Consider the following 26,269-nt stretch of genomic DNA (forward strand, 5'->3'; position numbering starts at 1 on the left):
GGGGCCTGGCGCGCGCGCGCTCCCGCGAGCTCGAGCCGGGCGGGTGCTGGTGCCCCTGCGGCCGGGCGGGAGCCGCTTCCTCACCCGCGCGGGTTCCGGCCCCCGGCGCCGCGCACGTGACCCCGCCCGCCGGCTCCTCACCGCCCTCTTAAAGGCGCCGCGCGGAGCCCGGCGCGCTCCCGCCTTTCACGCGGCCCTCACGGGCGGGGCCCCGCGGCGGGCGGGGCCGGGCTCCGTCTCTGCCCCACAGCCCCGTTGAGCGGGGCGGCGGGCGAGGGGCGCAGCCCGAGACCCCCCCCCCTCCCCACCGCGACACGGCAGCGCCGGCGGCAAAAGTCGCCGGTGAGGAGCGGGGGGGGGCCGTTAAACGGCGGCAATGACGACGGCGGGAGGGGGAGGACCGGGGCGGCCGTTAAACGGCGACGACGGGAAGGAGGGGGAGGAGCGCTGACGTCTGCCCGCCGCGGGGCGGCTTGGCGGGCTGCTGCCGTCCGCAGAGCGCGCTGGGCCCGGCGGGAGGGCGCTGAAGCGGCGGCACCAGCCGCCACCGCCGCCGCCTGCGCGGCCGCCCAGGACCCGGGGCCGAGCGGCGGGGCGGCCCCTGCGGCGCGGGTGAGCGGCCGCCGCTGCTGGCGGGCTGGGCAGCCAGTCTGTATCCCCGAGCTCGTCCTCCCTTTCCCCGGGGGGAGCAACTTGAATAACTAGCGAAGGGAGGAGGCAGGCGCTGGTGCAGCGTATCGACTAGCGGCGAAAGGAGATCTCAGCGCCGTAGCGCTGGCTTCGTTACGGCTTTGTGTGTTTACGCAGAGATGGGGCTTCTCTAGATAAGCGGGTAATTCTCACCATCTCTCTTCTGCAGGCAGTACAGACAAACGTCCGGTGCTGCCAACAGACTCCTCACTGCTGCAGACCCTTCCCAGCCTGCTCCGTCTCTTCTCCACAGGTTTCCAGAGCTTTTGTTTTGTGTGTTACAGTGTCACACAGGAGCTGGAGTCCCGCTCTCTGTAAAAGTTACGTAGAGATGGGCGTAGACAAAAAGCTTCCCGTACATACCGGCGTGTGGAAGCAGCTTAGTTCAAAGACCATCTTTAGTGTATCTCGAAAGTTAGTGGTGCATCTAAGTGGTTTTACAAAGTACTGGAAAATAAACGTTCTCATCTTTTTATCAGTCTTGATCCACCCTCTTTCTGAAAAGAATGATTATAACTTTTTCGAATGGTTATAGAAAATTCATTTCTCTTCCAGGCTTTCTATAGTTTTGTGTGTAAGCAGTTTATGATTTTTCTTTTAAATATGCTAATGGGATCTGACCTCTTTGATGTCATTGCTGGGAGGGGATTAAGTAAATGTAAAATAATACAGAGGATGTAAACGGAACAGCTCTATTTGATTTGACAATAGATTCTAGTCTCTCTTAGTATTTTCCACATGGCGGTTATGTAAAATAGGCTCACTATCCTTTCTTGACTACAGATCCTGATGTTGAAAAGGCTATGCTTTGCAAATGCCCTACAGCTTCCAACGTAATAGTGCTGTCCTGACTGATTCTTCTATGGAGCAGCCAATGTCATTGACAGAATTGTGTTAGTAATTGAGATGGCTTCTGCAGGTACTAGGCAAGAGAAGAACTTAAATAGCTTTTCAACACTTTAATAAATACAAAATCTCTTCTGAATTACTTTCTTCTTGATTTTCCCATGAGCGCAATGTCATACATTTTCAAAGGCATATCAAACATAAGCAGAAATGAAGTGCCATGATGGATTGGTCCATAGGTCTGATATTGAAAGATTTCCTTTGAAGGAACTTGTTTAAAAGTATACATTTAAGTAAACACAGGCAATCAAAACCTCCTCTTAGTACTACCACATGTGCCTGCAGCCAAGGGTGCAAGGGAGGAGACCACAGTTTAAGGAACAACCCTGGCTCTTTATAACATTTCTTTAAAAAGAAATACTTCATTTAAATAGGAAAAATCAGGTAAGAATATAAAAAAGAATAAAACATTTGGTTAATTGTAGCAAAATCTAAACTGAATCTACACAAACAAAGAAAACATCATAAATATTAGGTATGCCTTATTGTATTTTTGTTTTATTATTCGGCAGTGATTAGAGCTAAAAATACACATCAAGCAAATAAGTAGATACAAATGAGTAGGAAGAGGAGGAAGGCAAGCAAACACACAAAGACTCTTAAAAGTAGAAGGATGCAGACAGCTTTCCTAGCAAAACAGAGTAATGCTGTTAGCTTTCTCACTTGCGAGTGAAATGCATTTATAGTGTAAGAAAATGAAGCCTAATCAGGAAGAGAAGGTATTGTAAAATTTCATATAGAAACAACAACTAGCAGAGCTGTGATTGCAGTGGGAGATTACGCACCAGGAGCTTTCAGACAGAGAGACAATGTCTTTCAGTTTTAGCCACCTAAAGAGGAAAGGGTGGGCAGCAGCAGCAAAGAGCCTCTGAAGATGTTTAACTGCTTAGCTCAATAGGAGCCTCTCTGTAACTTCTGCTGGAAAGAAGTCACTCCGTAATCCTGCAGGGAAGCTGGCAATTGACAATTAAAAGATATTCTTGTTTTTTGCTCTTTCTTCTCCTCTCTCTCTTCCCTTCCTTGCACCATAAGCAAAGGGAGAGGGGCAGCAGTCTAGTTAGATAATGAGTTACAGCTCACAGGCATCTTAGTGGTAGTAGCTGCAGCGTTCCCAGCATTCCCATTTTCACAGGGAAATGTGTGATGCCCGATTTGAGGGCCTGGGGGCTGAGATTTGCTCTAATGGGAGATGAGGAGGATTCTTGAGAAGTTAATTCTCAGTAGGTATTGGTGCAGTCCAAGGAAACAGTGGCGGAAAAAGCAGAACTGATTTTGAACATGACTAGTTGGGTCAATTGCATGTTGACTAGCTAGATTATAGCAATACGGATCACCTAATATGCAGGTGGGACAGGAAGCTACTGCATCTTTACTTCTGCCCACAGCCTTAAGTCTAATGCCGGTTCCCCAGGAAAGATACACAGGGAGGAACTGGGAAAGCAGAGGGGATGGCAATCCTGAGGACACAGCGAGGACTTTGAGTTTATTTTGGGGAGATGAAGAGAAGAAAGTTAAGAAGGAAATGGAGGACTACTCATGCTTGAGAGACTGGTCCTTTCAGAGAGGGGACATTAAAGATCAGAATGGAAGAAAGTTGACCTAAATGAAATGACAGATTCCTTAGGCCATTTGTAATTGTCCGGGCTTTTCTTTGTTACTAATTCGTACACATAACAATTTAGAATTATTCCCCACAGCCATAAAAACTAGCAACTTATTCTTTAGAGAATTCAGTTCCTTCCAGCAGCACTGTTTGCGGAGAGATGTTCAGGATATTTTAAAGGTTTTAGGGGAAGCAAATGACTTTGTAAGGGAGGAAGGAAAATGAGAGGTTCCAGGGAGAAAAATGTGAGGGAAAACTGGAAGAACAGAAATGTGAGGTAAAAGGGGATTCATGGGAGGAAGAACAACTTCGAAGTTTATAGAAGAAGGAGGTCTAGAGAAAGAGAGATGGCTTTGAATCTACGCTAATGGAAACTTGAGTTGTCCCTCTCTTTTGTGTTGGAATTGCTCCATTGGTGACAGGTTTGAAATTTTTCCCTGTAAAGAGCATACAAATTTAATCTACTAAGTACCCCTGGATGTATGAAAGATACTGCTTACACACAATCCTGATATCAGGTTAGATGATCTGCATTGCCAGTCACAAGTGAAACAGGAAATAACAAAAATGCAACCTGTACGTACAAATCATCCCATCTGTGTCCTACTCTCTCATCATCAAAGCAGATCTACATGCTCCTCAGTACTGTGTGTATTGTGGACTAGAATCTAGCCCATGGGTAGTTGTTTTCCCCTGCCTGGTTTTCCGTCTTGCTGAAGCGCAAGGAGTATAAGTATCTATATAAAAAAGTAGACCAAAAGGGAAAAGCATATGGATTATAGCTGCGTAGTGCATATTACAAACTTTCAAGTAAATCAATGCTCATATGATAATTGAGTCTCTGGATACTGTATGTACACACCTGTGTGCCTGAAATATTTTCTTGCTGTGTTCTAGACGGTGCAAGTAAACCTCACATCCAGTTTTAGCATTTCCTCATTCCTTGGCGAAAATGTAAGCATTTGACTTTTAAATGTGACACGACTTTTACACATATTTTGAATTAATTATCTGAGAAACCTATAGAGACTTTTAACTAAGATAATTCATTTTGTCTCGTAAGAACAAAGGATAAGTAAAAAAGTTATCCTGCCCCCTGCTACAGATTCCACCCCCTCAGTTACAGAGTGGCTGCATGAGCAGTTGCCTTGGTGTTTGTCACAACGGCAGAGTGGGAATGGCAACTAGCAGCTGAGGGCTGAGCTTTGCTGAATGTGTCTGTTTTGTCAGTGGAAGATCCGTTTTAGAAGTTTCCTTTCCCTGCCAGAGGTTTCTGCTTCCCCTCTGTCACGCCAAATCAAATGTTTGTTTGGGCACACTCTAGCTGAGAGGACAGAAGCCTCTGCTGATGGAGGAGGATAGACCACTGGGGAGGTAAGCCTCTTCAACTGACAAATCAAAAGATATACCAATTATCATTAAACTACTTATCTTTGCGCTTATCAGCACTACTTTCAAACCTTCTTTGCAAGGATTGGTCTCTCTCTGATGAAATATTTCTACATTAATGTATTATTCAAATATACCATTATTTATGCCACAAAACATGTGACTCAAGGACATTCTGAAATGGAAAACATCCTTTTTAAGCGTTCACATTCAAAACCAGTCAAGAACTTTTTTTTGGAAGGTGCTGAGCATCCAGTCTTGAAAGGCATTTAAGCATATGCTTGACTTTAGATGTACAAATTAAATATATTTGGTGGGACATTGACATCTTTTAAGATGAGCATGTGCTTCAGAACTTAACTGGTTTAAGACCAGGTACTGAATATCTCAGTAGGTCAAATCCCTTTACTTTTGCTCTCATCTCTTTCCTGTGTTTCCTGGTAGTCTGGACTATCATTTGCTAAATATTTTTCTCCTCCATTTGCATCATCATCTTCATTCTGCATACATTTTCCAAGTAGTTTAGTGATATAGTGCAATGCCATTAAAATCGTTCAGAGCTCCCTGCAGGAATTCAAGGATAGACTTTGTTTTGCCCTTGTTCATCCTTTGATCAGGGTTTTTTCCCCTTAGGTAGAGTTCTGTTGACATTCAGTGTGTTTTCCTTTCACAACTGAGAAGGTATTTTATGATCCTGTCAGCTTTAGTTAGCAAAAAAAAAAAAAAAAGAAAAGAAAAGAAAGAAAGAAAATAGAAAAGGAATTTTGCATTTTTGCGATTCATTGACAAAAGCTAATGGGAAGGAAATGCGTGGGCTGACAGTTAGTCATTTGCTCGCTCTCTCAATATTACCTGATTGCCTGCAGCTTGCTTTCGAGTTTAAATGTTGATTAATGGGAAGTGAACTAATCTGATTTAACGACAGTCCATACTTGGCAGTACAATTGACTAGATGCATTGGAAAACTATGCAACTCTTCCTGAGATGAATGATATCAATGTTGAAAATGACAGTGTAAAAGAGTGTGAGGATCTTTATTTATAAATGCCCATTTTCAGAAGTGGTGGAACAGTTTTTTTTATTATTGTTGTTTGGAAAGGCTTTCTTGCTCCTGGTAACTTGCAGATAAACATCAGAAAAATCTTCTTGGCAGTCAATATGGCCTATAACATATTTGAAGCGCTCCTATTTACCTGTATATTTTCATATTTAGGTCTTACCTCTTGCTATCAAAGATACCAGTTCATAGGTGAAGTTAGTGTAAGCGATGTGATCCAAGCATTTATCACTTTGCTTTGGACTGAGGGGTTGAACCATCCCTTATGTAGTTTAAGTATCACTTCTACATATGAAATATGTGTATTCCAGCAAGGAGCAGAAATAATTTTTGCAGCCCCTTTGGTTCACCTAGGGTACATTCGGTCTAGCTGTGTACAGGAACCGTTCTTTTTATCCTTCGCACCCCCCACTAGTTTTTGCTCTAGCTGAGCTTTGTCCTTTCTATTTCAAATCCCTGCACGCAATGCATTCCTCCTTGGTAGCCCAGGACCACTTCCACTTCTCGTATGCTCCCTTTTGGCATTTGAGCTCAGTTAGGAGTTCCCCATTTGGTCCTGGCCTCCTGTTATGCCCACTGATTTTCTTGCAGTTGTTTTTTTTGCAGACAAAGCAAACTAGTTTGCCTGTTTCTGTAGCTCAAATAATTTTAATGCGTTCCTACTAATAAATAAATCTGAATAATAAATCAGTGATGCTATATACCTTACTCTGTTAAGAAATCACATCCTTGGATGAAGGCTTCTACAGTATTCCAAGCAGATTTACTTAATTTTACTTAATTTACATCATCCTGACTCATATATTTACTAATCTGATATTACCCCAGCTGTGTAAGATGTTTTAGCAAACTGTGGTGCAGGAAGGGCTCTTGAGTGATTTTCTTCCTCTGAAATGTTTTTTATGTATTTTTTAGAGATACTATGTTTTATGTTAAACTGCTGCTCTGAAAGTCTGCTTTTAGAAGTAACCTCTTAAGGGCAAAAGTAACACTCTTCTGCTCTTCTGATTGGCAGATTGATTAGCAGATGAAGAGAGATTTGTTTGCGGCAGCCAATGGTTGTCACCAAAATACTGCTGAAGCACCTGCAAGTGTTTTTTTAATATTTAATACTCTGCAAGATGCTTGCGTTTTATGTTTTATAACAGAAAATACCAAACCACTGGCATCAATATTAGCTTTTGACAACAATGTGAAAACTTTCTCAAAAAATGGAGAAAATAGTTCAGCAAGAGAATTTTTGTCTGAATGTATTTTTAGCTTTCTTTCGTCTGGAATAACATTTCCATATGGTGGCCATAGTTGTTATCTCTAAAGGAAGAGAGACTCTGGTATTTCCTTCTTCCCCCTGAAAACTTCTTCGTTGCTGATGTGAATGTTTCTGTTGACTTCACTGAACTTTGAATCAAGCCATAGGAAAACAGTGTAATTCTCCCTTTAAAGCGATGTGCATAGAGCTAACATCTGCAATATACTGTATGGCTTTATGGGTAATGTATTGATTTCTCTCTTTTACTGTTAAGATCAAATCAATGAGACCACTTGCAAAAACAAATGAGGATGTTTTGACTGCCTATGATTATTTTGTTTAAATTTCACTTTGCAGACTCGCAAACTAGCACAATTGCCCATGTAATGATTCCTTGGCTTTACTGTGTTCTTGGTCTGTCTTCATCAGTTAAATACTTTTTGTAGTATCTGGGGAACTATTTGACAGTATTTGAATGGCAAAATGTTTAATAAATTGTATACAAATGATATAAGTTAATTTTTGTAACAACAAGAACAGCAATGTAATTTCACGTATTACATGTGTGATGACAGTAGTCCAAAATCAAGGCCGCATTTACTTCATACATTTCTCCATGGTAAATGACAGGTCAGGCTTCATAGTCATTTCAATAAGGTTCACAGGTAATTTGCAACAGATCGTTTTTCCTATTTGATCACATAGACATAGCGCTTTTCCAGTAGTTTTGTAGGAGGATAGAGTTCAGAAACAGAAAGCCCTCACCAAGTACATTCTAGTTCTTGTTCTGTAGCCCCGTTTCAATCTCTTTGTTGATTAAGGGCTGAGAGAGCATTTTCTGGAATCATGAAGGAAATCTACACTGATTTTTCCTAGATGTGGGCTTTTGCACTTCTGCCTTACAGGCACCTTTTCTTTCTAGATCTCACATATACCAGTTCTCCGATCAAAGGTTCGGTATGGGTGCTTCTAAAATAGGCTTCCTCACAACTATATGTTGTCTTTATTAGGGTGGCATGAGGTCAGAACTTGGGCTGTTACAGAAGTTTTTCAAAGACTTCATGCTGTGGGTTCTATCTACGAAACAGTGTTAAATTCAGTGTCTTGGGAGTAGAGCAAAATAAATTTAATAAAAATGGGATGGAAATCCATCGGCATCTCTTCAAATGATAATATTCAGCAAAATAAAACTTAAAAAAATAGCTTGACAGCAAATTAAGTGGTTGGTTATCATTTGGAACAGTTTACCTCACTTTTTTTCTTTTAATTTAGGTTACTTTTTAAAGAGCAAAATAGTTCACATTTCAAAAAACAAAAGTCAAGGCTTTTGCCTTTAGAAAAGATAAAAAGTAAAATTCTAGGATCTCTGGAACGTAATATGTCTTTTAGGAAAAAAAAAAAAAAAAGCAAAAAAGGCCATTTCTACCCAATACCATTCAGCCAACTTGTGTCAAATTTGTAAATAGTTTTGTTTTCCCGATTTTTTTTTTTTTTGCCAATTTGGTATTGTAGAAACAAAAATCATTCAGTTATCTTTGTAGTATTATTTGGGTTCACTGGATCTATTTTTTTTTCCTTGAAATGTATCACACTTTCTATCTTTTATTTATGAATATGACTACTCAGATGCTTAGCATTGAGGCAATTTGATAGTATGGCTCTTGGAATAACATAATTTTTTGTGCTGTGAATACTGTTACGGCAAAGCGTCAAATAACACCTGAAGAATAGCAATAGTTGCCGAGAATTAGTGTGTTACGCTTTTCTTTTTGTCACTTTTCGCCCTGTCCTTGGCTATACCATGAAAAAGAAATGTATTAGTTATTCAGTGCAAAAATCTCTTGTCAGTGCACTGGGATGGAAATAAATGTAAGAGAAATCTAACTTTCCTTTTTTATTTTTATTACTTTCTCCTTGCTCCCCTTTCTCACAGCACTCATTATTGTGTATTTTATATAATATTATTCCTTTTTATGCCTTGTTTATGTTATTGTGGTGCCTGGGAACTGTAGTTATGGATCAGGGCTGCACTGTGCTAGGTGCTGAACAAAGCCAGAACGTAATGTCTGTTCAGACTCCAAAGATTTAAAACCGTTACAAAAAACAAGGAACAATAACAGAAACAGATGTCTAAGGGGTGGAACATAAGATGATGCGACATTTTTGATCAGCCTGGAAGCCAGTGATCTCAACTCTCCCGGATTTAAGTATTAGCAAGTTTTGATGGAAAACAGACTTCAGTACTCCATTCAGTTATTACATTATAGTATGGAATATTTCTATTCTGTCATTCTAGTTGACTCCTTTTTATATGCTATCTCTAACATGTTTTTAAAATGGCATATATACTTACGTAGTTGTAGCAAAAGCCTATGCTATAAATTAATTAGGGGTCAAATTCTCCTCTCCTTACCCCAAAAGATGTTCTGGAAGAATTCTTCAGAGTAAGGTTTGACAGGCTGTGACATTCAGCAACGATACTACTAAAGCCAGCTTAAAAAATCATTTCCTCCTCCCCAGCTGTGTGTTTCTATTCCTGTACCATGCCTGCACTGCATAGCCACAAGCATTTGTGCAGTGTGTTGTGATCTGGATTCAGGGAACTAGCTCAGTTGCAGAATAACGTACTAAAATATTGTTAGTGAGACTGGCCTTCAAACAACAGTAACCAGAGTAGCAGTGAACTTACCTGTTCCTTACAGAACATAAGAAGCCTAATTTTACGGAGTCATGATTACCTCAGTGCTGTTGACTTGGCGCTGCATTACAAGTTACCGAGCAATGCAGAATTAGATCACGGCTATATTACAAAGAATACACTAATGCCAACTGTGTCTACATTAGCAAGCAGCCCAGCACGATAGGAAGGGATTGGGAAAATAGAACAGCTGGTGCTGCGGATTCAGCATCTGCACTGTGCGCATTTCGGGAGTTTTGCTTCAGACTAGCCCCAGTTTTGTCCTGTGGACCCCTTAGCAAGTGGAGCATGTTAGATGCAGTCCTGGAGTGGTTCCAGCTGAAAGGAGTCCAGGTCATGTGCTCTAAAACGGCCTTGTGATACGCACATGAGGGGACGACTGGGAGAATTGCTTGAGAATATAGTCCTGAGCCAATCTGAAATGCTGTAATGGAGATGTACCCATGGATGCATCCATACTGAGGGCAGCAGAGCCCTGTGATGAGACACAGCGGATGTCATCGGAGGGGTGTTTCCTACTGGCATGAGTAACCTTGTTACCTTGTTACCTTGGCCAATGACATAAACTGGAGCAATAAGAGCAGTCACCTGTAAGCCTTGCTGTACCTAAACCAGATTTGCCGGAACAGCTATGCTGGCTGAAGAGGTGATTATTTTTAACATAGCCAATGTATGTATTCTAGCAGGCGTAGAGATCTGTAATAAAACCCTGACTGACATACCCGCTGCTCTCTAACAGAAGTCACGTTTATAGGACCTCTACCTAAAGCTGCATTTATATTGCAGATAAACCCATTGCTAGTCATTAAGAAAAGAGTAAGGTTATATAAAGTTCTAAGAGTGACACTGAATCCTTTTCTGCCAAGTGCAGCTAGGGAACAATTTAGGTCAAAAAACACTATCAGCTTTTCCTTCATCTGTGGCTTGTGGATAAAAAAGGCATGTCTAGAATTTGCAGTCCTCAAGCACTTGATGCACAGTTAAGTACCATACTGGTAATTACAATTCTTATGACTCTCAAAGGGCTAAACCAGAAGATTAAAAGAACTTTATTTTCCTGAGAGATTAAATGTTCTATATTTGAATAACTAGGCTAGATGAGCATTGCCATATAGAGGCTAAAAGTGTTTGTTGCTGGCTTTGCACTTCTGGTGCAATGACATGTAGGTCATTATAAAACCTAGCAATAAATGATAGACATGAAATTAAAAAAGAGGGATGAAAATGAGAAAATTTCGATCCTTGTCCTGTCTCTCTGGCCTTGATTAAATTACTTTACTTCGCTGTACCTCAGTTTACATGCATGACTAAAGGTAATATTTCACTGCTGTGCGGAGGTATTATAGCCAAACTCTACAGATATGTGTAAAGTGTTTGAAAATGCTGTGATGGAAGAGATTATGACTGTATTTGTATGCAGATAAATGAAAGTGTGACTTGTTTTTTTGTAGAAATAATAAGAGAAAAAGCTGGCCTAAAACTACACCTCACACAAATCAAGGAAGTTCTGTGTTGTCCGTAGAGTCAGGAGGGTTTTGCAGTTGTGAAGGGGAATTCCAGTGAGAATCCAAGGTGGAACCCGAGCCATGTGTAACACTTGACTGACATACTTTTCACTCCGTTTGACATTTTAATTATGCTACAACAGATATGTATATATATGTATTTGTGAAATATAGATACTACATGCCTATAATAGCTTTATACACTACATCTGCACCAAAAAAAAAAAGCTAGAGGCAGTCCTATAACATTAATATTTTAGGGTTGTCTATAGACTATGTGTGATAAATCAAAGAATTAGAGTGCTTAGCTACATAGATGAGTCAGCTTTACCGGAAGATGTTTCTGAGAAAAGGTCAAAGATATTCCTGAACAAAATATTAAAAAGTACTAGAAACTACTTATAGTCAATTACCTCTTCTTGGGGGGACCGGGAGGGGGAAGAGAGAGAGACATACAAAGAGTTGCAAGGCTTTAACTATTCAAAGAAGCTTTTTTACTATTATACTTCTACAGTCCTTCTAAACGTATGTTCAAGGCAATGGTAATTTTGAATCCTTTACAGTTACAGATTCTCCTAGGAGATATTTTTCTCTCGAATAAATGTGCCTGCCATTCCTAGAGTAAGGTTTATCTCAGAATAATATTAATCAGCATTACGTGGTCTACTGAAGATTTAATTTCGTTTATGAAGGCACCATAGGCTTGCCAGATACACCATATAAAACGTAGGAGAAAACAGATCTATTCAAGTCTCTAGGTGAGTATCAAAGGGAAAAATTGCAAGCATGTGTTGTCATTTTAGGGGTCCACAGTATCCCATCAACTGAGAGGCATCAGGTGGATACATGATAATCTTCTGCACATGAGTGATGATCTGTGAAAACTAACAGAGGCTCACTGAGGATCTAGAAAGCAAAAAAAGTATTTGGGCTTCTAATTTACAATTATTTTCCCAATGTTTGCAAAATCATGGGTTAAGACTCTGTGTGTATTGCTGAGTCTGTGCCGCAACCCTTAGCTTTGAAAAAGGGAAAGAAGGAAGACCCAGGGAATTCTACATCAGTCAGCCTCATTTCTTAACTGAAAAAAGAACAGAAAAAGTAAAGAGTCTACTTTCAAATGCCTACAAGACAACAAATAGTTAAGTAATAGTTAACATGAATTTAAGATTGAATCAATATACTTTCCTATTATGACAATCTAGTAGTTTTGGGGGATAGTAGTGAAGTAGCAGATAGGGCATATATTGACATTAATATGGCTTTTAAGCCTGTCTCTTGTGATTTTCTCATAATTATCTAAGGAAATATGGTCCCGTTAAGACTCTTCTAAGGCAAATACACAAATAATTGGGAAATTTCTCTTGCAGAGTGGTTACTAACGGTTAACTCCTGAGTTTAGTACTATTCCATATCTTTAGTAATAGTTCCAATAATGGAATAGCCTGTATACTTAGTGAATTACCAACCTAGGAGGGCCTGAAAGCACACTGGCCATCAGGATTCCATCACAAAGTTATTGTGACAAGTTGAAGAAATGTTTTGAAGTGAATGAAGTGAATGGCAAGAGAAAAATTTCAAAGAAGGATGATCATCTGTACAAATATAGAATCAGGAGCAACTGGTTAATCAGGAGTTCTAGGGAAATCTCAGGTCACAAACTGAATATAAATCAACAGCACCAACCAGCTACAAAGAAAAGAAAACAAAAATCCAATTATACTGGGTGAGTGCCAGGACCATTATATGTAAGATCTATGCAGTAATCCTTTTACACTACAACCAGTAAGACCTCACAACCATTTCACAAATGATATGAATCAACTGAAAATAGGCCAAAGGAAATCAAGAATAATCTGAGTTTTAGTAGTTGTGAGTCATGATTTGAAGAATTAGGATGGTTTAGTCTGGAGAGGACTCCTAGTAAACAGGTAAAACAGTCTTGATATATAGGAAGATTACTGGAAAGGGGACAAGAATAACTGTTTCCTTTGTCCACTGTCACAGAATCACAGAATGGTTGAGGTTGGAAGGGGCCTCTGGAGATTATATGGCCTAACCCCTTGCTCAAGTAGGGTTAGCTTGAGCAAGTTGCCCAGGACTGTGTCCCGCTGGGTTTTGTATATCTCCAAGGGTGGAGATTCCACAGTTCTGGACAACCCTGTCCCACTGTTTGATCACCCTTACAGTAAAAAAATCTTTTCTTACCTTTGGTGGATTTTCCTGTATTTCAGTTTGGGCCTGTTGGCTCTCATCCTGTCACTGGATTTCACTGAGAAGAATCTGGCTCTGTCTTCTTTACTCTCTCTTGTCAGATACGGATACACACTGATAAGATCTCCCCTAAGACTTTTCTTCTTGAGGCTAAACAATCCTAGCTCTTTGCTACATAAGACATGAAGTAATGAGCTTCAATTGCAGGCAAAATGAGTTAGATTAGACATAAAGAAAAAAAATCCTAACTGTTTCGATAAATAAATATGGGAATAGACTACTTACTGAGGTCATCTGTGCAGTATCGACTGCTACTGAGTTTAAAAACAGGTTGGGCGAGACAGGAAGGAGGTAATATAATCTCTTCCCAACTTTTTATGATCTGTTGCAAGCATATTTTTTCAGAGCTTAGTCTCTCTGTCCAGCTCCACATTTCCTTACCCTTATTCCCATTCTTGCCAATCTGTCTTTCGTCTACTATGTGCATCTATCAAATACTAGCAAAAGCTCCTGTCAAGTCATAGCAACATATTAGGAATTGCAAATACTTTCTAGGCAACCAGAAATTCCAACATTCATCTGACCTAACCCTTCTTCTCCTGATATTCTTCTTCCAGTTATCTTCAGAGTCTTCAGAATGATGGCCTTAGTGTCATGTCCTAGGCGCGGTTCTTAAAAGGTTATTTAATTCAAACCTGCCCCTTGGTACATAAAGTGCAAGCTGAAGTTAGGCATCCAGATCCACCTGAGAAGTGGTAAGATTTTCAAATTTCAGGCCAAGACATTTTAGCACTTCCTTGAGGCTTTACATATGATTAAATTGCCCCCCACTTGCTCAATGTCCTGAACATACTTTGTTTGAAAGTTAGGGCCATAGCTTCTTAATTTATTGTTCTAGTTAAGAAAACATTCCTCCTTCACAAGAGCTTTTTTTATTTCTATGCTGTTTACTGATGCTTGCTTTCTGGAAATCTGTTGTCCAAATATACTTCAGAACTTGAGGGAGGTTTTTTCAATGTTTTCTCAAACAACAATGACAAAGCAATCTAAAGAAAAAGGTTTACATAGAAAATGGGGGGGGAAAAAAGAGGAAACAAGCTGGTATTCCATGTTTCCCCACTCAGCCATGCTTACACCTTTAAAGAAGCAGTAGCTTCACTGGCTCCATGACCAAAAAAAAAAAAAAAAAAAAAAAGCAAGCACGTGCAAGTCCCCAGGTAACTTTCCAGCTCAAATAAAATGGTCTGAAATGAGGTTTCTGAGCCCGACTAGTATAGGCATTATTCATTCCATTGTCTGCTTGGCTGATTTGATTAGCCTCAAGCTTTGGTGTTAATTATAGTGAAAAGGATAAATACAGACTCTGTATTTAAAATGTCCTAACAATGTTAAAAATAGATGCTACTACCCTATACTTAATCAGGCACAGCATCCATAGGCAAATACAATTTAAACACTAACAAAACCAACTGTGGTCACAGATTTGATTCTCAGTTAGGATATGTCCTGCAAGTTTTGTTCAATGTATTTGGATTCAGCTTTTGGAAAATAAAATAAAAAATGATGTCATGTCACAGCAGTATGCCTGTAGCAATAGGATTCAGAATGGACTGGGAATCAGTGCTGCTGGGTTATACTACTGATTCAGCAAATAATTTACTATGTCACTTGGTAACTGGAATAACAGGCACATGCCTTATCCCCCCGTGGAGTATTTTGGAGGGTTTTATGACTGGAAAGCACTTTGGAATCATAGCATTAGAATACTATGTGAGTACAAAGTAGAACATGCAAAGTTCCCTCCTGAGATTGAAATTAGGTGAAAAATAATCCCCAGTCATTGTGATAACAGGAAGAATTTATGTGGACAGTGCTCAGTTATTTCAATTTTTTGCTTCTTGCTAACATATCCTTTACTCACAGCCTCAGTTATTTAAGAGAAGGCCGCATCAGCTGTCACATCAAAAGAGATTGCAGCAACCATTAGAGTCAGCTGGCCTGTGGCAGCTTTTGTGCTGCCATAAATCACTGCAATAGTATCTTTTAGGACATGCAATTGCGCCATCTCAAAGAGAAAGCGGCTTGTATGAATCCTGGCTTGGTCTGGCTTTGAGAAATAGCATCCTTGGCCAAAGAAAGTATTGCTGAGTAATTTATTATGATTTTAATGTCTTGCTCATTTAAAATGAGCCTTTCAGAAGTCAGGATGCAGATACAGGCAAGTAATCATGGGAAGGTTGGTTAGAAGGGACCCCTGAAGGTCATCTAGTCCAGTTTTCCACTTGAAGCAGGGCTATACTGATAAGGAAGGCTGAAACAGTATATTTTGCTAGTCCTCAAAAGCCTCCTAGTGCAGCTCCCCAGTCCCTTATAAGGAAAAATCACTCTGATGCAGAGTACCAGAACCAGTTAACTGCTGCTCATGTTTTACAGTTTTGAAGATTGAACGATTTCAGTGATCTCTTGCGGGCCTATCCCCATAAGAACAGCACTGTACTGAGTTAAGAATAATGCTTACACGCCATAAGAAATATTGATCTAAACATTGCCTGCTCTGGCACGGAAATGCTTACCTCAGTGTCACTGTTTCTCATGCTGATCTCAGGATGGGATTTTTCATATCATAAAATTGCTAAGTTAGAGCAAGAACTTGTATTTCGTAGGGCCATAGTGGACATGAAGAAAATCAAGGAAATTAAGGAGTCTTGTGTCTTTCATAGGTATTTTCCATATTAACAGTAGCTCCTATAAAAACAAACCAACCAACCTGAAACTGCTGATGGATTTCTGCAACATGAACTATGAGCTGCTGTGGCCCAAATCAGTTGTACCAGGAAACACTGAAGTTCTTTCAGCTCATAATTCCGCTCTGAACCCACCGTGTTTAATTAGAAGTGTATTTTAGAGTGGCTGCTATAGAAAGAGGTATAAATCCCCTTCCGCGCCATGATTTCAAAGGAAGAAACCCAGGAGGTAACATTTATCTGTATATTGGTTGCATACTCTGAAGAGAAGTCTCCAAGCCTCATATTTCTGTAAATTCAAGGGAATCTTCCCGGGAAAGGGAAGTGCAGAGCACCTGTGGTGATGCCACGTATCCCTGGGAATGAATTGCCCCCTGCTGGCCACTGGAGTGCAAGTGTCTTCCCAGATTCCGGCCTCAAGTTACTGTTGACATCATGCATAAACCTAAGAAGTCCATAAAACGGTGATAGTCGACTCAAAAGAAGAAAAGGGCCATATTTTGCGCTCACAGTAACGCAACTGGATTACCTTGGCTCGGCTGGCCCTGAGAAACATAACTTTGTCACGGTGTAAAATTACACAGTATATGCTGGGATTTTTATATGCTGTAATAGTCTATTTTTTTATTATTTAGCCATCAGCTATACAATGTATATTAAATTAGCATTATTATTTTTTGTTTCCTGCACTGACTGGATTTTGCTATTGTTAGAGCACCATGCAGCAAGTAGTTAGAAACACGTTACTTGGCTCAAGCACTAAAAAATTCTAAGTTTGTTAGAGTTTGGATTTGAAACATCCATGGAACTGATTTGCCAAGACATGCCTACAGCTCATGATCTACTTGAATCACACACTGGAATGACCACATTAGATAATAAAAAAATTGGTCTTTTCTTTGTCCATTCCTTACATAACTTTACTCTGATTCATTTCCAACTTGTGGTGATAAATGCAGCTTCTGTTATGCAATCCTTGAGAGAGAAGATCCACCAGAGGAGAAAAGGGAATTCCTAGGCACAAAAAACTGACTTTCCTCTCCCTTTGTGAGAGGAGGAGGTATCCAGCGTGGATTTATTAGGTTCTATCAACAACTTCTACTGGAGACCCATGCAGAGTCACCGATGGAAAAACTATGGGGAGAAGAAACAAAAACATTCATGGCACTACCGGAGAGAGTCCAGCGGAGGGCTACCAAGATGATGAGGGGACTGGAGCATCTCTCCTCTGAAGAAAGGCTGAGAGAGCTGGGCCTGTTCAGCCTGGAGAAGAGAAGATTGAGAGGCGATCTCATCAACGTGTACAAGTATCTGAAGGGAGGGTGTCAAGAGGATGGGGCCAGCCTCTTCTCCGTGGTGCCCAGCAACAGGACGAGAGGCAACGGGCAGAAACTGAACCACAGGAAGTTCCATCTGAATCCGAGAAAAACCTTCTTCACTGTGAGGGTGACAGAGCATTGGAACGGGTTGCCCAGAGAGGTAGTGGAGTCTCCTTCCCTGGAGATATTCAAAACCCGTCTGGATGTGATCCTGGGCAATATGCTCTAGAGGACCCTGCTTGAGCAGGGAGGTTGGACTAGATGATCTCCAGAGATGATCCCTTCCAACCTAAACGATTCTGTGATTCTGTGATAGCCACAGGACACTGGAAGAATTTCACCATCTAGAAGAATGAGCTTAGATGGTACAGAATCTGAATCAATACATTATAAAAATGAATGCTTCAAGCCTCCCTTTAAAATTCTGAGAACATGTATTTTATTCTAATAGAATTAAGGCAATATAGGGTAATTGGATTTGAGTGGTGGTTGTAAGGAATGCTCTACTGCCTAAGGAACCAAAAACAGCAGTATGAAGTCTTCTTCTGTCACTGTTCTCCGCATACCATTCATAGGTCCTCTGATAAAGTGGTGGCAGTGATCCTTCCCCAAACAGTGGAGCTTAAAGCTAATAAGCCACTGACAGGAAAGGAGCAGCTTGTACCTCTCAGCTGTTGCCCCAGAGTGTCTGAAAACACCTGCATAAATTAGTCCCTGGTACGTTTTTCAAGATAATAAGAAACAAGAAGATATGACTTTATGGCCAACAAATAAAGTACTGGTCTATCAGGAGAAAGTTCAATAGAAATTCACAAATAATAATAAAAATGGTTAAATTATGCACTCCTCATTTAGTAAAAGCATAAATTCAGGTGAATGAGTAAAGGCTGTAAAATGTATCAGGATGAACATTTATATAGGGCCTGATTTTGTAACTTACTGATTCCTTCATCTCCTATTGAAACGTCAAGTGTACCATATAAATGTTAACCTGTTAAATAATCTCAAAAGTAGGTGTCACTGAGAATAAGGGATTGGAGACTACACCTTCACTCAGTGTTTTTTCTACTGCAGTTTACCATCCTTTTCCTTATTTAGCTTTGTGCACGGTTTCAAGCCTGCAGGAAATGGTGTACTGCTGCTAGTGTAGGGTCTAGAAGTATTGCTAGAAAAGTTTAAGGCTTGTGCTGCCAAAGCCTGCAGGCTTATATTTCTTTTGAGGCAGATATAGAGGCTGATTGACTAGAGCTGTCGGTAGGGTCAAGCTTTGGAATGGAGGAGCTGCGGATTATGGATTCTAGTTCTTCTAGAGGACTGGAGCTGTGATTTTGGATTGAAGAGGCACAGTAATTAGTTAATGTTTCTCTTTTGGTGAATGGTGTGACTGTGACAGACTCACAGTCACAGACTGTGAATGGTTATTGGTTTTAGGTGAAGCTTCAAAAGCCTCACGTGCAGGTAAATTTCTACTAGTTTCTACTGGACCCCAAATTTGAAAGCATCCTTGCTTTTAAAAAACTGGATATGTCAAAGTTGATTATTACACCTAGAACTGCAGGAACCTAAGGCCTCCAACAGCCAACAAACCTGCATTAACCTGACGCCTTTCATGAGCTTTAAAAAAATCATTCATAGGAATGTAGCTGTCTCCTAGAGCCTGCCACCACAACATGTGAGCGTCCTGCCAGCTGTAATGAACACATTACTGCTGTAATGAACACATTAGAAAGTCTGTTTAAGTATTACTGAAAACCATGTTCTATCACAATCCATTCAACTGTTTTACAAATACCATGGGAGGAAATTCTGCCTTTGGGGCTTGTACATTTGGAACACACAGTTGTATGGGTAGTTTTAGGAGTGTAGAGCAGAAACCTTAGAGAATTTCTTATCAGAAAGCACCACAGGCCGCTATGTGAGTAATATACGGTAACACTGAGTAACGTGAGCAGCATTAAGAGAAGTAAGATTCACAGCATACATTAATTCTTTCAGCAAACTGTCACATGTAACTTGCGTCGGCTAATGCTCACCTCAGATGATAGTGTGCATACTAATCCTCTAGCCATAAGCACATTCTATTTTAGCACAGAAGACCATGGAGGTGTTTATTTAGGCGGTACATTCCTTGAAACTGAACTTTTCACTATGTATTTCTACAGCGCCTAGCACTGCGAGATGCTCATCCATGGCTGAAGCTCTTCCATGCTGTCATGATATGAAGAAACTCTTTGGTCAGCCCTTAAATGCTTGCTCAAATGTTTGTAAAGGATCTGGGACAGCCCTTCAAATCCTTTTGTGCACAACAGCTGACAGGAGAGCTTAGCTCTTGGGCATTTCATCATGACTGACTAGTCTTTGGGTTAGTATCTGGGGTAAATATTCATCAACGGTGAAATACAGGAGGTCTAAGAGGATAATAAAATTTTGACCTTAAATACCACGGCACAATTACATTATAATTGCAAGCATCAACATACGAACATGCGAACTTAAGTGAGTTGCTACGGTCATGCTGTAAATCAAGGGCAGAGGAAGAACTAGACTCCAGTGATGCGGAGAGCCAGTTCCTCTGCTCTATCAAATACATATCCTGTAGTTTCATCATCATATATTGTTTCTTAGTGTAGTCAGGTGTAAACTATTTAAGGCACGGTTTCCCTATGCATGTAATTTTATGTTATGCAACAGAGTGATGTGTCTAGTTGCTACTGTAGAAAAAAAAAAAAACTCTAATAATGATTGCTATGATTTCTGCCTTCCAAAGCAGCACGCATTTTCTTTGAAGTAATCAGGCACTCGTTGCTAGGCAGTTAATAATTAAGGTACCTTAAATATTTTAATGTGTCTATGCCTGCTGTACCTAGGCACCAATATTTGTTTATGTTGTCATTATATAACCTTTTCTACCTTATATCCTTTGTTCAGTGTAACTGTTCAATCAGTATCCATAGTTCAATTTCAATCCTGGTATTTTTCTTTCCACAGAGTAGAAGACTAAAGTAACTACTGTTAAGAATTATAAAATATCTCTGATATAGATTTATTCTGTATCATCTGGACTGTTTTGCACTGCTAGCATTTTTTCTTTCTTTGTACAGTCTTCAAAAATGAGTAAAATGTTTAAAAAGAGTTTGAATGAGGTCATTTAAAAGTTGGTAGTTCTTCTGTGCGCTTTCAGCATCTATTCCAGATGCTTACCTGTCACAAAGCTACCAAATTCTAAAGTTTTGGAGTAAATCGTATGATTTCAGTATTTTGGGTGGGTTTAAATCATTGCTTCACAATATTGGTATCATCACCCAGGCATGTGGCAATCATGCTTTGGTTTGGTTTGGTTATATGCTTTGTTTGGCTTTATACCTGGTATCTAGATGTCTAGAAGTTTTGATCAAGTTTGGAGATTAATGATTGAAGATCAAGATCACCTTTAACTGGAGATGTAAACTCCTTGATTTGAACAACAGACTTTTTTTGACCACGCTCTCTAAACTGTCCAAAGAGAAATCTGCATATACAAATCTGCTCCATCTCGCTCTTTCCTCAGGGGAAATGGACCAAGAGAAAGAGAAAAGTTTCATGGTGGTTGGGGAGGCAACCGAGGAGAGCAGGGATGAAAGGAAAGATAAGAGCTGATGAAAAATGATGGCACTGCTGGGGACCCTGGGGACCAAGGAAGCACCAGCACTTTTTGAAAAGCTTGTATGTCTTACCATTTCAACAATCCTTTGGAAGTAAAAATCTCCATCTTTTTTGGCAGCTGGGCAATACTGATTTAGGTTTTACTTAGCTTAAGCTCAATTTAATTCAAATACAATGGATAAACTCCCTGAGTTAAATTTTGTGGTTCTTACTAACAGATCTGCTCCCAGCTCTGCCCTTGGAAAGACGAGAGAGACAACTGACTCTTCATATTCCTTCTCCTAGATCTATATAGGTTGCAGAAAATATTCATCATCTGCCTACCAACCCTGTGGGAAATGTACCAAGAGAATCACAGAATCACACAGAATCGTTTAGGTTGGAAGGGACCTCTGGAGATCATCTAGTCCAACCTCCCTGCTCAAGCAGGGTCCTCTAGAGCATATTGCCCAGGATCACATCCAGACGGGTTTTGAATATCTCCAGGGAAGGAGACTCCACTACCTCTCTGGGCAACCCGTTCCAATGCTCTGTCACCCTCACAGTGAAGAAGGTTTTTCTCAGGTTCAGGTGGAACTTCCTGTGGTTCAGTTTCTGCCCGTTGCCTCTCGTCCTGTTGCTGGGCACCACGGAGAAGAGGCTGGCCCCATCCTCTTGACACCCTCCCTTCAGATACTTGTACACGTTGATGAGATCGCCTCTCAATCTTCTCTTCTCCAGGCTGAACAGGCGCAGCTCTTGCAGTCTTTCTTCAGAGGAGAGGTGCTCCAGCCCTCTAATCATCTTGGTAGCCCTCCGCTGGACTCTCTCCAGGAGTGCCATGTCTCTCTTGTACTGGGGAGCCCAGAACTGGACACAGTACTCCAGGGGAGGCCTCCCCAGGGCTGAGTAGAGGGGCAGGATCACCTCCCTCCACCTGCTGGCAACACTCTGCCTAATGCACCCCAGGATCCCATTGGCCTTCTTGGCCACAAGGGCACACTGCTGGCTCATGTTTAACTTGTCGTCCACCAGAATTATTCCAGACATTGCTCATTTCTGCAAATGGAAGGCGATGAATTTTTCTGACAGGACAGCAATGGATGGGAACTCAAAGTTCACCAGATGATTAAAAGCAATAAATCAGGGCTTCACATTATAGGTAATCCATTTGGATGATTTTGCAGATATAATCTATTCATTGTCAGATAGCACAGAAATACAGTACCCAGGCAAACTTCTATACTCCTTCGTTGTGAAATTCAATGTGTTTCTTTTCGTTGTTTTAAAACTAACATAACTTCCCAATTTTTTAAATGAATTTGGTAGTCGTGAAGGCAACTGAACAGCCCTGAAGGCTTATATCCTCTGTTTATCCACTGAATGGATAGAGTAAAAGTAGTGACGCTTCAAGCTTCATTACATTTTCTTGCCTGCTCACCTCGTTCATAGGTGTGCCACTTCTTCTTGGGAGAAGCTATGTATTTTCATGACTGTTCAGTCTACAGCCTTTTACCTGAGACTTCCAACAATAGTCTCAATTAGTGGAAATTGAGATTAAGAGTGATTTTTGCATGTTGTGGAACACACTTCACAGAATACTGTACAATCATTGAATAGACATCAACCATAAAGGACAAATGGTGAAAAGCTCCATATTCCATTTTTAATTCTGAAATGTGAAGCCCATCTTTACAGATCAGTGCCTTTTGGCATTCTTTTCTGAAATATACCTGGAAAATGCACTTTTCTTTTTATAAACGGAAACTTAATGTGAAATCCTTGACTTCTGTTTGACCATACTGCAGGGTCATATGATACTGAAGGCTAGACCTGCTCCTTCCTTTTGTGCAGAATCTCATCTTCTAGAGACAGCAATGAAAATTCAGGTGGGCCGTAACTGAACTAGCCTCTCCTCTTTACTTTTTAAAGTTGGCTGTTTAAAATTCCAGAACAGAAAAGAAAGGCATTTGGCTTAAAATTGGTACATGTTACACTGCTTTGTAGCTGAGTTCTTGTCCATTTTAAAATCACTTTTGCTTTGAATGCCATTCGCTGGCCTATGAATGCATTTGTATCTAGTGTTACCAAAGGGTGGACCAACTGCTCACATTCACATAGTCATTCACAGGAACGTAGAATGAGACTATAAACAATACAACGATTGTGTCGCTTGCGTAGAGCTAGGAAGTCCGAATTACCAGCATAAAAGAATTGTTCTTTGTGCAGCAAGGCTAATGAGTCTTAGTGCCATCTATTTATCTTTAAGCAAATGCTTTGCCTTGAGAGAAAAACAATTTAAACAGACTATTTCATGTGAATGTCCTGTACCACTATCAGATATTCCTAACCACATACACAGGAGAGACTGCTAGCAAGATCATTCTAATTATTGCCAAAATGATTGTGTTCAAATGTCATTAATGATAGTATTATGTACATATCCAGAGAAACATTTGGATTTTGAGTCTTAATATTTACCCTATTAAAACTCTAGGAAATCATATTTTATATGATTAACAAATGGCTTCAAATTGTATTCTAGAGCCTGAGCTCCTGAGTTCAATTCGGTGTTTCTAAAAGCCTCTTTTCACCTTTTTACTTTTTTTTCCTTTCAGAAAAAACTTTGCATTATTGGGCAATACTAGTTTTTGTAACAAAATCAAAGATTGATCCTGTACTAAATGCTTACAGCTGACAATTTCGATTGTAGTTTCATAACATGCCTAAATCTCCGTACTTGGACATAACAGGTCCAGAAGTCCCAGAAGTTACTGTCTGCCATTAGTCCTTTAGACGGAGCCTACTGAAGGTTTGTGTATGAGACTTTTAGTTCATGTTCATGATGCAGTAGGGTCTTTTATTTGGTTACTTGCATATTTTAAAAAATTAATACATGCATATCTAAGGAAAGAGATGAAAAACCCAGCAAATCAAAAGCATCTCATAAGCACAATGAGATTAGCCATCATCCTCTTCAGCCAGCCAGCAGAAGCTTTTTTTTGTATTTCGTCCGTCATACTGCAAAGTAAACCATGACCCCCACACGACGTCCTCCACGAGTACGCTAAGTGTGAAGTGCTGGCTCACTTTGCTACTAGAGTGCAGGGAGGGACAAACTGCCTCTATGAACTGCTGTGCCGCTTTGCTGCCCTGTGGGTGGAGTTTGGCTTGTACTCTTTTCCTTCCCAAACTTGTTCGCAAACACAACCGAGCTAACATAAATTTGAAAGTCAAATACACTTCCCCCCCCCCCAAAAAAAAGGGTTTGTGCCTCCCTCCCAGAAAAGGGAGGAATCTGACACAAAACAGCGTCACAGGTCTGTCTTAGCACGTTCTTGGGAGAGATGCAAATATCTGCTGCTCCTTCCTCAGGCTAGGAGATCCTTTGGCCGTGTGTAAATAGTCAAAATGCTATATTTATAGGAAACACAATGCCTCACTGCTGTGATAGTTTAAATATAGAGAACAGGCCACTACAGGCATTTAAAATACCATTAGCTGGACAAGATAGCACAATCAGGAAATAGCCTAAGCTTTTACTGTGATTCCCTGTACAGCCTTCTCATATCCCTTTTGTTACTTTTGTACGGGAGTTGAAGCAGGGGAAACTTGCTGCCTTTCACTGACTTAGGAATTACTTGCTTATTGGAAAAATTAAATGCTTGACAGTGGTTCAAATAAGTAATACGCAGCTTTTTTTGTTGTTGTTTTTGGCTATGTTTGTTTTTGAGAATAGCTATTGCAAATGCAGTATTTGTATGTGCATACCTTGTATTCCACAGCACAGCGTGTTTGCTGTTTGTTGCACAGGGCTGTATTTGAAATGTAATGTGATGTAATTGTTATCGCTACTATTAAAAACCTAATTACTTTCTACCTGAATTTCAAAATCAAGTTTCCATAGCTTGTCAGTGAAGGTCAAGCCACAGCCAGCTAGTACCCCTAGTGCAGAAATCTAAGTTACACAGGATCCCTTTCCTCTCCTTTGCCAGTTACCCGCATCATAGGTACCAACGCTAGGAAGCAGCAGGCTCTGCAAAGATGGAGAGTAAGCACAAGCTTACAGGGAATAGCAGATGGCGGTTTTGCTTTGTTTGCTTCCGCTTTCTCTACTCTCCTCCCTCTTCCCAGCCTGAATGCAAAATCTGTAGCTATGCTGATACGTTAAAGACATACATGCTGGGTCGGGTGTAGTTTACTCTTGAGCCACAGAGGAAACAAAGAGAGACTGTGACTCAGAGCAACAATCTTCCAACTAGGCAGCTCCAGGACAGCCAGATGTACTTTCCCTTATTAGGACAGATCATGAAACCTTTCCTCATTTTGAGTGGTACCTAACTCTACAGTAGTATCACTGCTTTTAGAAATCTACTTTTAAATATAAATTCAAGCTCTAGCTTTGCTTCTTAAAAAAAAAAAAAAAAAGAGTTGTAAATAAATTTGGCTCCATCTGCTCTGACCATTATATAGCGTAACATGAATCAGGCTCCATTAGCAGCAGATGACATATTTTAAAAGGATAGCACCTGTTTAACTTCCTGTAAATAGTATGTTTTTATGACTGTAATCTGAATTTCCACATTGTCTTCTGCGCTAACGTTGTATTTTTGATGAGAATTACTATTGGGCCACTAAAGGAAACCAGAAAGAGATAGCCTTAACTCTCCCACAGACCTTGCTTATAGTTCTGCTGTGTGACCTCACAGCTGATTTTCCTTGACTTAAGTATTTTTGTCATATGATGTCAGAGACGTGTGTCCTGAACTGAAACATAATCCTGCAGGAGGAATGTGCCACTGAAGTGAGTTCATGCAAGAATTATGCAGGCAGATGAACTTTCACACCTCTTATGCTGGAATGCCTACAACGCTGCTCCGAAAGCTCGAGTAGCCAAATGGTTACAGGACACTGTATTTTTACATAGTGTTGTTGACTATCAAAATGAAACTAAAAGAAGCATCAGTGTTCCACCTACAACTAAGCAGGCACTCGCAGTCAATTTGTTTTTTCAAGACACTTGCTGCATTGCAACTTACACACTATACATTTCTGTTGAAGGGACAGTTCTAGATTATCACTCTCAACATGCCTCTCATAACCAGGGTTTCAGATGGGTTTAAACCTAATTTTTCATCTAATCTCCTGGTGATTCAGGTGTAACTCAATAACTAATTAATTGCCTTGAGTTTCTGTATTAGATAAAAGTTTTCCCCACATGCTGCAAACATAAACTGTCAGGTTAAAAAGACTTGTTCACTCTACAAACTAAAG

At 40.4% G+C, this 26,269-nt stretch overlaps 1 long non-coding RNA gene across 2 annotated transcripts; it reads left to right on the forward strand.

The window, feature by feature from the left end:
• Window positions 1-205: 205 nt before the first annotated feature.
• LOC138067918 (uncharacterized) lies at window positions 206-25,386 on the forward strand. Of its 2 annotated transcripts, none has more exons than XR_011142386.1 (3): window positions 206-342; window positions 860-4,573; window positions 21,235-25,386. It is a non-coding gene; the product is annotated as an uncharacterized lncRNA (long non-coding RNA). The 2 variants fall into 2 exon arrangements; XR_011142387.1 differs by lacking the exon at window positions 21,235-25,386 and adding an exon at window positions 6,661-8,136.
• Window positions 25,387-26,269: the final 883 nt, after the last annotated feature.

This window comes from Struthio camelus, chromosome 7, assembly GCF_040807025.1.
Source record: "Struthio camelus isolate bStrCam1 chromosome 7, bStrCam1.hap1, whole genome shotgun sequence".
NCBI classification, from domain to species: domain Eukaryota; kingdom Metazoa; phylum Chordata; class Aves; order Struthioniformes; family Struthionidae; genus Struthio; species Struthio camelus.